Genomic DNA, 17,942 nt, shown 5'->3' with positions numbered 1-17,942 from the left:
TGAAATCCATCACATTTCCTGTTTTGTTCACACAATCTACTTGGTGGTACACAGCTTTTTGAAAAATGACAGGGACGTGCAGGAGATGCTGTCTGTGGACCCGAAAAATTTCGGGACATTTTCGGCATTCTGCAACAGCATGAAGGAAATTGCAGCAGCTGCAAGAACAAATTATTTTGCCCTGCCACCAACTAAAGCAAGAGGTGGTCACAAAGTGGAATTACACACTTTATATGCTTGTGAGGTTGAAGAAACAGCAAAAAGCCATCCAAGCTTACACCACAAGCCATGACATTGGGAAAGGATGGAGAATGTATTTTAGTTCAGTGAAATATAGAATACTTTCCATGTTGTGCAAGGTCCTGAAACAATTCAAAGTAGTTACCTGTGAACTGAGTTCAGACACTGATAGCTAGAGCAAAGTGATTCCCTTAATTAGACTTTTGGAAAAGCAACTTGAAACATTAAAGGAGAGATGAAACAAAGAAATTACACTAAGTATGTCGGACTCTTAGATGAAGTACTTTAATTGCTTCACCAGGATCGAAGAGTTATCAACTTCTGGAGATCATATCACTAAATTTTGGCGGCTATGCTTGATACTAGGTTTAAGAGCTGTGTCTTCTTTTAATTTCCACTGTCCCAGATCACAAGAGATACCATGAGCTCCTGGTGAGCAAGTTCACAGCTGAAGTGGTACCTGACACGACGGTGTCCCCTCCTTCAGTTTCTCAGACTACTGTTGATAGAATAATACTAAGCTTTTCTAAGAGACCCAAGGATTGATTCAGATGATTCAGCACAACATTTTCACATTTGGTCTGATCTAAAAGATTTGCTTAAAAATGGTGACAGCTCTGTCTCTGTCTGAACTAGAAATTCCATGAAGAAGGCCTTTACTGGCATTTAAATCAAAGAATACAGACTTCTGTAATTTTGGATTAGTAATTAGATAATTAATTAGTATTGCGTGATGATGATGTACACACTGATGAGGGTGAAGATGATGACAATGTAGATTGCAGGTGCTGGGATTGAGTTAAGAGAAGGAAACTAGCTAATGCTGGAATGCTTATTAATATTTGGGTAAAATTACATGTTGGCAATTTTATGTTTTTCTACAGTAAAGTTTTACCTTTATTAAAGTTGTATTTTTTTCTTTATAAAGCTAAAAGCTTTTTTTATACATTTTTGTTTTTGACATTTATGTTACAGAGACTTCTGTAATGGTGGTTTCCTGCGGGGTCGAATTAATATTGTTGTAGGATGATGTGCACACTGATGAGGGTGAGGATGTGGCTGAAGATGATGACAACAACATCTCGCCACTGTAGAGTTCATTGACAGCACTGTTACCTTAGCTGCCTTAAGCCCCAGTGGCACACACAGGGGGGGGTTCTGGGTCTCCAGAACCCCCCCCCTCTGCTAACTAGATGCCCACCATAGCTGCACTGTACTATAAAGCAGCCGCGGCACTGTCAAAGAAGTGTCCGCGGCGGTGCTGCATTGTATACAGCACCGCCACGGAAGCTTCTTTGACAGTGCCGCGGCTGCTGTATAGGAAGCGCTGCCGAAACTAAGCTAAATTATGTGATTTCAGCATATTTTAGCTATTTTCTAAAAAATACAGATCCAAAACCAAAACCAAAACCAAAACACGCGAGGGCAGTTGTGCCAAACACAAAACCAAAACATGAACTTAATCCAGATCCAAAATCAAAATCAAAATCAAAACATGGGGATCAGTGAACATATCTAGTAGAAACCCATCTCTAGAAATCCTGCTAAATCCCCATGTATATCCATACCTATTAACAGTGATAACTCAATTCATAAGGTTATTTGGGTAGACAAGTGTATCTTAGCTCTTTTAAAAAAACAAATTGAGAGAGTTTGCAATATTGTTAAGCAGACACAGTTAATATGCAATATTAGATACCATCATTAATCTAAAAGATAATTTTATACTCAATTCAGTTAAAAATTTGCTTAATCTATATGCCCTAACTGCCTGTAAATTTTCCAACAAATTTCTAAAATAGTAACAAAACGTGAGACAACAAACCTTATTATGGGTGGTGTGGGGTGCTTTAATACATTGGATAACATAACACTTGACAAGATGGGACCAAGTCTCATGGTTTAATACAGCTCTCAAATTAATTTACCCATAGAGATTTTTCAAACCATCATGAAGAGCCTATACTTTTTGCTCATTAGTCGACAAATTGAATAGATTACATTCTTGTAGCCAATATTTAGACAGAGGTCAAAAAGATAAACATAGGTGGCATATCAGGTCATACACAGATTTCATTGTCGGACCAACTTCAAGCACTGAGAGACAGTTACCGGCTATGGAGATTTTCATTATATCTTTATAAGTCATAACAATTTCAACAATTGTGACAAGACCACCAAACAAATGATGCTGAGACAGTTTTTCTGAACTACTTTGCAGCAGTTTTATTCAGGGATATCAGGATGATAAAGACACCAACTCCTTTAGTTCCAGCAATCAAACATGCAGAGGTATTTACCATAACATGCGACCCTGCTAGCTAGACACTCGGTCCCCTCACTAGTCACCAGCCACTGGCTGGCATAGGTCACCCCCCACACACAGATTCAATCATTTATGCTCCTCACCAGTACTAACTAGCTAAACCATTAATTAATTACGACCATGTGTGTTGCAGAGTGGCAACTTCAAGGGATGCCTTGAAGTTGCCACTCTGCAACTAGGTCATCTAAACTCATATCTGGAAAGGGATCCCTATTATATGCCCCCCCCTCATCTGGTTTTGTTACCTCGGTGTCGGTGGTGGGTCCCTTGGTCATCCTGCTGACATGTGACAGCGGTTTTACGACTTAAACCCTTCCTGCACTGGCTGCTCACAGGAGACTGATTTCTCTTGGGTCTGCACATCAGGAGCAGTACTGATGTCAGCTTTTACATTATGCCTACGACAACTTTTTCCCAATTGAGGTCATCTAGAAAATTTCTCAACCTAGCCTATCCATAACACTGTATCACAGTTTCCATCTGGATCTCTTCGTTGTCTTGCAGGATCAAGTCCTGGCTTGATCTCTTTTCCAAGTGACTTCGGAAGACTCACAAGGGTATGAAATCCTAGCCGGCACAGAAGGTTCGAACCACTAGGGCTGCTTTTGCTCATAGTCACCCCCCCCATCTATAATCATCACTTTGGTAGGGACTTTTGTGGTGACCTCTCCACTTATGTGGTGTCATTTTTCCCATGGAACAAGCACTCAACAGCAATCTGCTTGCTTCTGGGCAATGTGTAACTCAGCCTTCTCCTTGTACTGCTGAGTGTGTAGGAAATGTTTACTCCAGCCAGTACCATGGCACCTTGCTTTTGCCTTTCCAGAAGCCGTCTGATGGTTATTTTGTTAATGAGACCCCCCTCTATGCCCACTGCTCGAAAGATTTTCTGTACCCTGAGTGATGTCTGCAGTGGAGTTCTGTCCCCCTCTCACAGGGCCACTTCTTGGGACTGCAAAACACTTCCGCAACACTTGCTTTGTTAGCTAGTATTTGACGTTTTCTCCAAATACTTTTTCCTGGTCGGTAAGTAATCAAACTGTTGTTGCCACCAAATGTCAGGACACAAGGTCCTTTAGATCACTCAGACCAATACCAAGTGCAGGTTCAACACCATTATATAAGTACTGAAGGTGTATTTTAAAATGGCACAGCAAAACAGCAACTTTCCAAAAATACAATACACAAAGCACAGTCCCCAAAAGTACTATGTACAAACGGAACTTAGATTTCTGCTTAGTATCCATAACACATTAGTCCCTCGAACTGTGCTGACAAGCGTCTTCCTCACTTGCATGAACTGTTTTTCACTCAAGCTCTCTTCCTCTAGAGTTTACTTATCAAAACATTAATTTCTTCCATTTATGCCTATCACTTCAATACACACACAAGTTACCATATGTTGTACAGTTAAAGAAAAACATAGTAATTTTAAATAGCATTCACATGTCACAGGGACAAGCAAGGTTAATTGATTTAGAGCTTGTCCTAGACAAGTAAATCAGAAACTAGCCACAAAAGTCTAATTTATATATAATTAGATGTGCAAAGACTTGCTTGCCCCAGGGCCATCTTAACAACATTATGGGCCTCCGGCAGGGCCGGTGCTAGGGTCCTTGGCGCCCTAGGCACACTTTCAAAATCCGCCCCCCCCCAGGCAAACTTTCAAAATCCGCGCCCCCCACCATCTTTCCTTACCTTATCTTGTCTCCATAAAGCTGCTCCTCTCTGCTCCGTCTCCTCCCCTCCACTCACTGACACTGTCGGGCAGTGATGATGATGTCAAACCTGACAGTCAGTGAGTGGAGGGGAGGAGATGGAGCGCCCCATCAGCTGTTGGAGAGGAGGGCGGCGGTGGTGATCTATAGCCCCTGCCCCCTCCCCGTGGATTTATCTGAAGCTGTGCAGCGGCCGTGGAAGGTATGGTCAGCAGTCGCTGCACAGTTTTAAAGTTATTTTAATTCTTTGGCGCCCTCCAGAGCCCGGCGCCCTAGGCAACTGCCTAACCTTGCCTAATGGGAGCACCGGGCCTGGCCTCCGGGCAAAGCAGTGCACCGGGGCCCCTACATATATATATATATATATATATATATATATACCGTATTTTTCGCACCATAAGACGCACTTTTTCCCCCCAAAAAAGTGGGGGGAAAAGTGTGTGCTTCTTATGGAGCGAATACCTGGTTGCCGTGGGGACACTCAAGCGTCCTGCTGCCGTGCGAATGTCTCGATTCTCCAGTGCGCATGCGAGTGACGTGGTGCCGCTGACGAGCGGTTGTGAAGTAGCCAGCTGCCGCATCCGATTGAACTGTTTCTTCATGGTGACCCTGAGTGGGAGAGAGCCGACACCTCCCAGCTACACACGCAGCCCTCACTCCTCCCTATGGGCCTTCCTCCTCCTCCTCCCTCCCACAGCTGACCCCTCCTTCCCTGGCAAAAAGTCTGTCTAAGACGAAATGATACACTTACTAGCACAATCTTGGAGGTACTTTGGCCCATTGGACCTTCCGTATACAGGAAGGACGCGACCTACGCTCTCTACAGCCGCCGCTCCGAGGGAAAAGGGAGAACTTCTCTGACATCGCAAGCACCTTACAGATTGAGGACTATTTTTTCTTTTAGCTTTCTCATTCGCAAAAGGACTCCCTTGCAGCGTGTGATATATCTCTGTATAACAGAGCATGGAGGAACGTTCACTGGCAGGGAAAGAATAGGGTTAGATCTATTTCCCTTTGTACTCCACCAAGTGTCCACACTTGCTTACAGTTACAAAAGAACTTTTAAACATTCATTCAAGTTTATCTATGTGTCCAGATCCGTTTTTATCGTTCTGTGTATGGTTTTATTTATACATTTACACTTTGTGTCTTTAGCGCCGAGTTTAGAGGAGGATTTGTGGTGCCCCAAAATCTGAGTACCCTGGGGTGTATCTATATGTTTTTAATTTGTTAATTTCATTTGTTAATTGTTAAAAGTATTTATAAAGATTTAAAAAAAAATAAAAAAAATTCTTAAGGGAGAAGTGACAGTTGGGAGTGGTTGGTGGTTGCCGGGAGTAACAGGAAGGAGGAGTGTGTGTTATAGCAACAAGTCCACTGAGTTTGGTAATAACTGTGAACTCCCAGAAGGCAGTGGGAAGAGGAAAGTTCTAGACTTCTGAGGGAGAGAGATCCCTGTGTCTGCATAGACTGAGAGAGAAAAATAGGAACAGAATGAAAATCGGACAAAGTGATCTATAAGCAGATTAAAAGTGAAGTAAGTGTAAGAAGAGAAGAAAATAAGAAGTGAGCCAAAGAGAGGTGTGAGTAAAAAGGAAAGTACTGAAAACAAATAAGCAGTATAGAGATCTGTGACATCACACTAAACAGACTGAGCTATGTACTGAGAACAGTGTGAGAGGAGAGAAAATAAAGAGACTGTGTAATACAAAAGATCATCAGCTCATTTGGCGTGAAAAAGTAATTTATGGGCCCCAACCACGTGCACCAAATGTTTAAGATGATGTTAATGTTATGTGATTTATCTGAAAATTGATTTATTGTTATTATATGTTAAATGCTATTGTGCTCTATGTTGATCAAATTAATATTTTGTCATTACCATTGAGTTGAAGGGGTCAGTGGCGCGGTTGCTTACCAAAATTATCTTTACCGCATTATTAATAAACCCAAGTTATATGACCAATCTCATTGAAGTATTTATCTCCTGACCACCGGATGTCCGACCAAAAAAGAACCTGACTCGTGTCTTGAGGACAAGGTAAGGGAAGGAAGTCCCATCAATACTCGGCCACCACAGATTCATCTTTCTCTATATGTTTTGATATATTGTTTATTTACTTGGCAGCTTAGACACTACTTTGAAGGAGAAGCGCCTTTATATTATCCCCCTTTTTCGCTTGACAGCAGCTGACAGCTATTACAGCATGCCGGGGATATACTTCCGAGGAGTGCCTCAATATACACCTACCGGTACTTTTTCTTTGCTAATGTTACTAAGTCCAAGGAATGTAGTGTCTTTCCTTTTCAGCAACAGTTTATGGATAAAGTGATGGTAGTACAACCTTGTGTTTTAATGTGGACTATAAATACTACTTTAGTTAGAAACGCTGAATTTGCTTGATGTTCCACATTCCCTGCTTCAACAAATAGAAAGGGTATGTGCACTATAATGCTTGTAAAGGTCCAATCATTGTAATATGTCATTACAGTTACCTACCCACCTGCCTGAGAGAATTCACATCACATCAGTGATAAATAAGAGTGATATATTTATTCATTATACATGTTTAGCACCCAGGTCTTGATTATCCAGTAGGCTCAGGCTGCAGCCTAGGGTGTCAGATTTGAGATTTGGTTCAGAATATTTTTTTTCCTGTTTTCCGCCTCTAAAAACTAGGTGCGTCTTATGGAGCGAAAAATACGGTATACATATACATATAGATGTATAGAGATACAGATATAGATATAGATATATAGAGATAGATAGATGTACTTGCTCAGTGACACTTGAAGGTTTTTTTTGCAGGTTTTTTCTTTTGCAGGATTATTTATTCTACTTAATAGCCCTGCCTATGGGGCCCCCTTGCCCGTGGAGCCCCCGGGCACCTGCCCATCATGCCCAATGGAAAAGATGGCCCTGGCTTGCCCTGGAGTTAACTGTGGATAGTAGCCTATTACCCATTAATCTATTGCAATATATTTTGTCTATTCAAAGGAGTCTGCTGACCTGACCTCCAAAGCCTAACCCTATTACCTGTGATATTCCTCTGTCCACACAGTGATACATTTACATTAAATATCAACATAAGTTACAGTCCACCTTAATGCAATTGTGTCTTACATATATACAGTCAATGCATCTAGATCATTTTTACTTGCAGATTGCAAAGGGCACATTTTAGCATTTATATTTACAACAGGTGACTTATACTAGCCAAGCATTAAATACATGTTGATAAGTACATAACTGTTTTAATAATAGCATAGGTTTACCTTAGAAATATATCACAACACAGGTATAATATATAGCAACATTCACAGTAACATAGTAACATAGTAACATAGTAACATAGTTGATGAGGTTGAAAAAAGACACCAGTCCATCAAGTTCAACCTATTTTGGATCTCCTGCGATCCTGCACTTATATTTGAAATTAATCCAGAGTAGGCAACCGCCCATCTGTTTCAATTTTGAAAATCCCCCCAGACTCAATATTGCAATCCAATTTTTACCCTATATCCACTACTATCCTTTATTTTAAATTAACGGTCGTATCCCTGGATACACCTTTCCGCTAAAAATTTGTCTAACCCTTTCTTAAACATATCTATTGAATCTGCCATCACAACCTTCCCTGGCAATGAATTCCATATCTTGACTACCCTTACTGTAAAGAACCCCGCCCTTACTGTAAAGAACCCCTTTCTTTGCTGGTTGTGAAATTTCCTCTCCTCTAACCTTAGGGGATGACCACGTGTCCTGTGTATGGTCCTTGGGGTAAAAAGTTCCCATGAAAGCTCTCTGTATTGACCCCCTATTGTACACATGTACTGTATTAAACCACATTGAGCAGTTGGATAATGTGGGCACTTGTAGCGCCCAAAACTCCTGTATTTAGAGGCACTGCTTTAATCAAAGTCCAATGGTAGTGGTAGAGCGGGACCAGGGCTATAAGAGTCCATTAGCCTGACCTTTGGATTTCTCACAGTTTTTAAATTTGGATACCCATAAATCATTCAAAACTGTACCTTGTTCATTTCACATATACATACTTCAGACAACAGCCAAAACATCTAAAACAATATAATTGATTAATGGTACATGTGGAAAATATTAAGAAGTGTCAAGGAACATGCGACAAGGGAGTCCTATGTTCTCCGTGTTAATTTCCTTTCATAATTTCATTAATTTCATTAATTCCTGTTCTTCACTTTGCAATTCAATTTTGAAGGGCCTACAAATTGGCAGCTAGTCATTAAAAATCTCAGCCTTTGCTGGAGATATTTTGTTATATCTCAAACCTAAAAACATGTAGACGTGTCTTTAAAACCAATAATGATATGGCTAGAAGAATTCAGATATAGGGTAACATTACTCTCAATCTACAGTAACATAACTAAATCGCAGCAGATGAGAGTTAAGCAACTTCTTGAACTTATGACAGACAACAGTGGTAATAAGAAACAACCTAGTACTAAATGGAATATAGCCAGTAGTATTGATGTGTGAGTCACCAGCAATGTAATTGGGCACCCTTTAACTAGTTGAACTAATGGACTTCAATCTCTTCCTAAGTTATTCTTCTCATTGCTATTTTCCTCCAATGTAATCTCAGCTGGTAACTGTCCCCAGAGCCACCAAAAGGTAACATCAATCCCAGGATGATGACTGATCCTTGTGACCCTTAGGCTGTATTCAGAGCCTAGGGTTGTGACCTTTGTGAAGGCAAGTCTGATTTGATGATCTGCTTCAAAGATTTAAGATGGGAAATGTGGAAAGAAGAGAGCACATATTTTGATCTCAGCAAGAGACCTGGTCGTAGTAGTAGTAAATTATTATTATTAGTAGTAGTAGTAGTAGTAATAGTAGTAGTAGTAGTAGTAGTAGTTGTGTTTGATAGTAGTAATAATAGCTGTAGTAGGAATAGTAATAAACCTCCTTGTGTTACTGCATGGAAAGGGGACTGTACAAAGAGTCTAGGGTGGTTACATAAGTGCAACAAGATGATGCAAATCTGTGGCCGGCAACTCATGGTATTGGCAAGCAGCACAGGAATAAAATTGGTAGATAGCTCAGATTCCAGAGGACAGTTTGCAGAAAGAGCATGGTCAGAAAATCCAGGTCACCAGCAAGAGATCAGGCAGAGATATAATCAGGATCAGAGGTCTCAGGCAAGTTCAGTTGGGTACCAGGATAACAGGGCCTGCAGAGAGCAGGAACTCTCCTTCCAGAGCCAGCTAGAAATAACACACCAGTCACACACACAGGAAGCACATTATACAAGTCAGGAACTTTGTTTTTATGGGTAATTGGTCATTAAAGCTCCACTTCAGTTCATGTCTAATTAAGTACTCTGCTGATATACACTGGCTGGTTAAATGAGCCAGACCCATGACCTATGCTTTACACATAGGTGATTATAATATGTCAGGTCAATGCAGGATCGAAGATGGTGTCAAACCTGTATCACTGAAACTGAAAGGCTCCTTAATAAAGGCATATATTTGGTATCATGTTTCAAATTGAATCAGTCAGAGTTCTGAGAAAATATGGTTCCAAAACATTATCACATAAACATGTTTCACTCTTCTGACACCACCATTGTATCACATATACCACAATATGCATTCATTGAGAATGGTGAAAAATTTTATAAAACGAAAAAAATAAATTTACTCATTTCTATAATAATTTGAAAGTTCTTATATATGAAGGCCAACTGCCATAGTTAATGTTGTTTTAAAAAAATAATTAAAATCCATAGAAAGAGAGTCCAATATAGAGTTATTCAAGGTTTGCGTAGGAAAAATGGGGAATGGTTTTCCAGGAAAATGACTTAATAAATAACTTTAAAAAGGTTATTACAGTTTCTTGTGTTTGAAGTGTTGGTCTATGGTGGTAACCTAACTGCTGGTTTTGGAGTCAAGGGAGTTTTTTTTCTCCTTTGAACCAATGAAATATAGCTTTTATTGAGTTATCACATATATATAGAGTTACCTACATAGCTATGTAACAAGCTTTTCATGTAACAAGCTTTTAATTAGTCTTAGCCTTGGGTAATGTTTTTGAAAGGTTTCCCCTACCACTTTATAGTTGTAACCAACCTGACAGTTAAACCTCAAAACAGGTGTGATTCTTTCCGTGACATTTAACATCGTGAAATCTTCATATTACTTAAGCTTTCTCACCAGATGTTCATAGATTCACAATCTAAAATATATATGAGCCCTTTCATAAAGTGACTTTGATGTAAATCATAGGAAATAAAATCAAAACTGTGGTATACATGTGATGTTACCTATTTTATATTTTATGTTACCACATATTAAAACATAGCAGACATCAGCAAAATTTTAAATTAGAATTCAGAATAGTTCTTCGCCTCATATAATTTCCATTGATATAAATGTACTGAATATATAAATATGTAGATAAGACCACTAAATGCAGGATCAAAAATAAAGTTTTTCTTTTACTATTTCTAGTATTGTCAAAACAAAGACAGTAAAGAATAACAGATGCCGTCTGACCACATAAGTTCTTGAATCTGTTACTTCATTAAGAGTAATACTTCTTTGATATTAACTGGACAGTTATATTTTCACCAAGGGAACCCTCTATCTAACTGGTCGTAGTATCACAAATGGAACATTTGCACTGACATGATGGGACTGATTCATACTCGGACATAAGCTCATTTGCATGCCATATCTTGTGTGCAATAGATCTGGCATGCTCGGAAATGGACCTTACACCAATTATAGCAATTGTATGCAATTCATGTCCGAACGCAAATGACACTTATGACTGCCTATGACTTGAAAGGCGGAACTGGAATGGGAAAGGACAAACGTACATAGACAATGTACGGTAATGGCGTGCCAATGCAGATGCCGCAGATTCAAGTACTGGGTTTCTCTTAAGTACGATTGGTTTGAGAATTATTAATTGCACCAGCTACAGGGAAGGTGTAAGTGTTGACTGATAGTGATGACCAGCACAGCATAATCTTTGTTTGGAAAAATACACATATGCCTACTAATAGCTAGAACAGAATATGTCTATGTGTATAAAGGTAAGATAAACCATAAAAAGGCATTGTATGTACTGTATGACAAGAGAGGCCCTAGACTCTTGAAGTTTGTGCTCAAATACACAAAACACCTATCAAGGGTTAAGTTTCTTCTGTAGGCCCCCTACAGACAATGGGATCCATAGGGAAGGTTCCTGGGCTTTCATATAAAGCTCCTCACATGCTGTAGTTCTGCCTCTTTGTCTGCACAAAATTCCTCCCTCCCGCCCTTACATTCCTGCATTGATGTATTGGCATTGCGATCAACAACTAATACATACAATGCTATCGCTGAATAGCCGCAGGTCACTGCTGCCTTCGAGGAAAAGGTGGCTCTTGGTCATTTTATATGCGCATATCAATTGCGAATCTAGAGGGTATGTAATCAATCTGATGCCAGATTTAGCCCTGGTTATTCAGTAAGGGATGATATCTTTGGTCTAGCTGTCTCGCGTTTCCCTTTCTCTGCCACCAGCTTATAATAATTATACTGTGACCTATTTCTTGACAAATTTACCCCTGTGTCTGAGTCATTATTTATGATTTACAGTATTACGTTTTTAACATGTTGAAAGGTTTATTGTACAGTGGAAATAAGCATCAACAATATGCAGTGTACGTATTAAGAACATCTTGATTTCTGTATCTAATGTAAAAAAATATATAATTGTTTTAAATCAATCATATTGCTAGTAATGATAAAACTGTTTAGAGTTGTTCATTTATTTTATTACATACTTTTTTTTACGGTCAAAACTATGGTCAAGTTCCGCGCTCTTTTTTAAATCGTAATTTGCGCGCAACTTAAGTGTAGATCAGACCGTATTCAAATCCAAGCGTATCTCAAAATGCGCTTCCTTTTAAATCTTGTTGTTAGTATGCTCTGCCCACACAGTACATGCTGCACAGAAAAAACAGGCTGCAATATGCGAACAAGAAAAAAGTATATTATAAAATAAATGAACAACTCTTAACAGTATAATTATTAATAAAACAATGGATTTAATTTTTTTTCTTTATATATTTTTTCACATTAAATGCATAAATAAAAATGATTTTAATGTGTACTGAAGATACAGTGTATTTTTATAGTCTATCTTTCTACAAACACATGTTGTTTGCTAGTTAGTGGCACATATAAGTCTAGGTTTAAAATAAAGACTATGATATGTCAGTCACCACTATCAGTCCAACCCTTTAGCTGGTACAAATAATACTGCTGAAACCAAGCTACTTATGAGAAACTCATTACTTGAACTTTCTGTGCATTGCCTATGCTAGTCTGCCCCTTCCCTCCCCCATTCCACCTTTCAGACCATATAACCCCTGCAGAACATACATCAGCCTCACACTAAACCTTCTTCTGAACTGATCACCAAGTTATCTTCTCAGCTTCTACCTGAGACTTCTAAATAACTAATCTTTGAACTGTTTCCTCAGCTCTTTGCTGACCCATTGATGAGCTGTCTGAGTGCTCTACTGAGTTGTTGTTGGGTATGGTCAGACACCAATTCAACCTTTTGAGAGTGATCCCAAATTCCATGCATGAACAAATTGCAACTAGCATCACCTTGCCTGCAGCCACCCCAAATTGTACAAATAAACTGGCAATCCATTGTGATATCAGCTGCTAAATTTTTTATAACACCTTGGTTAATGGTTACTAGTGATGCTAGATTTTGTGTCAAAGTGGTCACTTTCAGATTCTGATCGCAGTCCCGGACTGTAAGGTCTTCAGTTCTCTGGATTTGCAGACTGCTGGCTTTCTTGAAACAGCCAGATTTGCTGAAGCCTGGTTGGTCTAGGTGCTGGACAATCTCTGGCCTCTTGGACTCTACTGGACACTGGAACAGGGCACTCTTTTGGCCACCCGGACACAGGCTTAAACCTGCACTCAGGATACATGGAAATCTGCAGGCACTCTCTACAGGAAGGGGCCCAGTCAGTCTCCTCTAACACCACACTGCACTGCCCTATAGTTCTCTTGAGCCTTTGTTCCTGTCTCAGCTCCCGTGCTTCTTAGATCCCAGGGAACAAGATCCTTCTTCCTTATTTCCTCCAGTACACAGCATTCTGGGGGATTAGGCTTCTGCATTCCAGTCTCTCCACCTCTGTATGTCAGTACTGGGACTGCCACTCCTCCTATAAATAAATAAATAATAAAATTGCAGAGAGTCAATATTAATGCTATTTCGAAAAGCATATAGAGCTCAATTGCTTCTGTGCTGACACATTGAAGTGATGGAGGGATGCTTCTCCTCTGTTATATGGGAGCAATTATTTTTTGAATATGTTAATCCCCCACCTCCATTTTGCTGCGAAGTGTTAGCCCAGAAAAGATTGATCTCTATTTCAGCTGAGAAAGAATTGTACAGAAGCAATAAAAGGTTCACTTATTAGCTGTTATGGAATAAATGTGGGCGTGCGCTACTGTGAGAGAGTGCCCCCCGGAGCCCATGAAGAAGGAGAAGAAAAGAAAAAAAATTCACCTCTACAGCGATATGGCGATGGCAAATTCATCTTCTTTCAGGTCTGGTCATTGGCGGCAGCGAATCGAAAACGATTACTGGCTCTCTGCTGGCCATTTGAATTATTGGTGCTTTGATGAGCCAATCAGTGATCTCAGCATCACCAGTGTACACCAACATTACAGCTATTATATAGCCATCATGTGCAGCGCAGTTTCAGTGGTTGTTCAGCAGAGGAGAGAGACCTTTGTGGAGCTCCAGAGTAGAGATGGTGCGGTCAAGAAAGAAAATGATGGAAAACAATAGGCATAAGGTCCTAGGTATTTAGGATTGTTTAAGTCTTTTGTATATTTATCTGTGGGCACATTAGTGTAAATTCAGTCTTAGCCTGTGGCAGAAGTTAGTTTCGGGCTTAGACAGTGGTGTAAGTTATAGTCAGGCTTAACCTGTGCCCACATTTAATTACAGTACAAGCCTGTGTCCCCAAATAAAGACAGGAATAGCCTGTGAGCACATCTGAGAACAAGATTAGCCTGTGGTCACAGTTAGGAGATACCCTGCCATTGTGATAACGCGCCCGGTATGTCCCCCTTTGTATTGAATTTAGGTGGCCATTGTGTGGTGGTCCCTTTCATTGTACTTTATTACATTATACTGCACTGCATTGTATGTTTATTTTAATACTTTCCCTTCCAGGATCCAGAAGTCAAGCCCCTCATTAAATGTAGGTTTTTGGTATCTGTATTCCCTGTTTCTGCATTTTGTGATTTGTGTCAGTGAACTGTGGGGTTTGAGTTTGGATAATATATGACACCTAGTGCTCAGAGTTTATAGCTGTGCTACATCCGGTCACATAGTTTGGTTGCTAGGACCAGTGCACTGTTTTTTGTTAGCCCAGTAAACAGCATTGTGGGTGAGCTGTCTTGTGTCACTCCTTCCTCTAGATGCCGATCATGGGAGTGCAGACGAACATCAAGAGGAGACAGCAATTTACCCGGTGTGTATAATCTATAATCCATTTAGTCTCTCTCTCTTGGTGTGGGCCCTTTGCAGTAGTTCGGTAATTAGGATATTCAGGCAGGATTTTTCCCTGTTTCAAATATCTGTAGTTCCACGCGCAGGTCCAGAACAAATCATGCTCTCAGTGGAAGAGATAGAGTGCAGGGTCTCTACTTCTGCCCATCACCTTGTATCCCCCTTCCTTCCACTCTATGTCCATACCCTTCAGTAGTTTGTTGTGGTTTCTTCATAAACTGAAGTGGTGTGGAGCTGTGCTAAGGAATCCATAGAAACGGTTGGTGGACCAGTTGTGACAAAGGTAAGAACATTGTGTGCGTCTGTCCCTTTCCTGCAGGCATTCAAACATGATGTCATCCTAGTTAACCTAGAAAAGAAGTAGGAATACTCTTGGATTGCTGGATATGGATGACCAGAGTGAAGCTTTGGTGCTTCTGCCATTTAGTGTGGTGTCACATGGATGTTTTCTTCTAATCTGTAAAAGCACAGCACTTTTATAACTGATATAAAACGTATAACTGAGCGCTTTTCTTGCTGGAGAAGTACAAGTGAGCATTTCCTGTTCCATTTGAGTAGCTCTTTGTGGCAGCCATGGATATTTTCAAGGAGATTCCATTGCCTATAGTTATTTTTTTTTTTGTTAGTGTGTATTCTGTTTTTATTGAACAAAAGAGTTTACGCAACAGATTTAGCCAAATACATGTATATACAAAAAAAGACATAGTTCCATTAATTCCAACTTGTGTCAGGTGAGTCCCAGGTCTGCCATGGCTGCCAGTGCTTGGGAAAGACTTGCCTTTAAAAGCTGTCTGCAGGTAAGCCTTTAGCCCAGATAAAAATAACATTTGATCATGTTAGGACTGACCAGAATGGGAAGACTTTGGCGTGTGTTGGTCAGTGTAACATATATTGCAATATGTAGATCTAATATTTCCTGTTTTTAATATAGAAAAGTAGTTAGTACAGCATTAATTATGTATTTGCAGAATGCAGAGTATCCCTGTTTTTTTTGTATGTATGTACATTTTTTGCTTTTAAAGTCTCCAGTGTTGAAATCTGCAAAAAATTGTGAGAGGTGTAGAGATCTATCTAGAGAGCAGCACACCCAAAGCCAAAAAATAAATATTAATTTTCTTTTAAAATCCCAAGCAGTGGTCGAGGTGAGGGAGTGAGGGTGTATGCGGTGGTATATCATCTTACTGCCTTCATTGTAAAACTATCAAATTCACACAATTCACTAATTCATTATTCACTTACATTCTTGTTCAAGTATAACACATTGCAACATTTTCAGATACGCAATCATCCCCTCATCCTGTTGCACATTAGCAAGTTTCAAAGATGCATCCTCAATTTTTATGTCTCATTCTCAGATTCCTAAATGTATGTGGTAAACGGCTAAACACTCATTTTGTCAACATACAGAAAATCGACAGTTGAAAAGTAGACAGTATTTTTAGGTTGACGACAAACCTTTCTATATTATGGTGTCAACAATATAAATTTTGATCATGAAACTGTAGAAAATAAGTATCACACCCTTTCTAAACGGTTGTGAAATTTCAAAAGGAGGTTGCCCTATACTTTTACTGTCAGAATTTGAAACGTCAGACTCAGATACAGCACTCATGGACTCCATTAGACTCTGCTCAGCATTCTGTGAATGCCCAATTTGCTCTTCAACAGGTGACAGACCTAAACTCAGAGCAAGAAGGTGGTGCTTGAGAAGATACAGAAGATGCATTACCTGGTTCGGCAACTCATTTTTGCAATGGGCATTCTACTATGCGTAAGAGCAGTAGCAGGACCATTACTAACAAAACGTGGTTATGGTCTGAGCCTTTTCTTGCCACTGGGTGTGATGTATGGAATGTTCGCTATTTTCATTTTTTTAGACAAATCGCCATATTCATCAGTAACTTTTCCCTTAATATTTACAACAAAAGCTTATGTTTTCTTAGAGATTACCAAAAGCTTTTCGGATTTGGAGCACCCTTTCTTACACTTTCTTCCCTCATGACCTTTTTTACTCTTAAAGGTTGTCAAAGTATTACTACTGACAGTATTAATACTGGCAAGTTTCTGGTCAATAGACTGATCCATGATTGACAACAGGTGTAAAGCTACTTGACATTGCAGCTAGCACACCAGGTGAATGCCCAATGAGATAGAGTAAGGATGGAGCTATCTTGCAATTTAGACACTGTTCCACATAAGCATTCAAATTAATATAATTGGTTCTTTAAAGAAACTTTTTTGTTTTACTTGGCTTGTGCTGTCAACACAGCATCCTGTCTTTTGGCCACCTATTAGTACAGATAAATAACTGCCCCTCACACAATTGCCTCAACAGACAAACACTTGGATTTTAAAATCAAGACTTTTTTTTTGGGGGGGGGGGGGGTGGGGGCAGTGTGCAGGTGAATCTCAAACACAGGCAAGCTACTCTCTATTTCGCTGGCTTCACTAAAACGCATACCAATGTCAATCTGTTGGAAAAACTCAATGCCATATCAAAATGATTCACCCCACTAAGACTCCCCTCAGGAATCCTCATTGCCGATAATGGAGTGAACATAGTGCATGCATTACGACTGGGTGCACACAAAACTTGGTTGGTCATAATTTGTTAAAAAATGAGAGATCAGTGCAGTAGAGGCTCTCTGTGGCCCATAAAAATTTCTGGGTATTTTCAGAAAACAACGGCTAAATGTACATCATTGCAGCAGCTTTAAAAAAGATCTGCCTTGCCACCAAAGATACCTTTAGATGAGCCCATTCACAGTTGAAATGTGAGTGTTTTTAATATTTTATTGAATAAACAGCACCAACGATATTACACCACAAGCAGTGCCGTAACTAGACATTTTAGTGCCCTGGGCGAGACAGGGCACCGGCGCCCCCCATCTAAGAGGGAGTGGCATTTGACAAGTGGGTGTGGCCAACCTAATGGCAGGGAGTGATGTAAATGAGTTCTCTGTACAGCACTGCTGAAGAAAGTCATAAGTTTAGTTGTTTTATGTAGAGGAAAAAGTATATATTTTATTTTACATAAATTGTACTGGGGAGGGGGGGAGAGAGAGAGAGAAAGAGAGAG

Source organism: Mixophyes fleayi, chromosome 9, assembly GCF_038048845.1.
Source record: "Mixophyes fleayi isolate aMixFle1 chromosome 9, aMixFle1.hap1, whole genome shotgun sequence".
NCBI lineage: Eukaryota > Metazoa > Chordata > Amphibia > Anura > Limnodynastidae > Mixophyes > Mixophyes fleayi.
Note: the sequence above shows the minus strand (reverse complement) of the source record.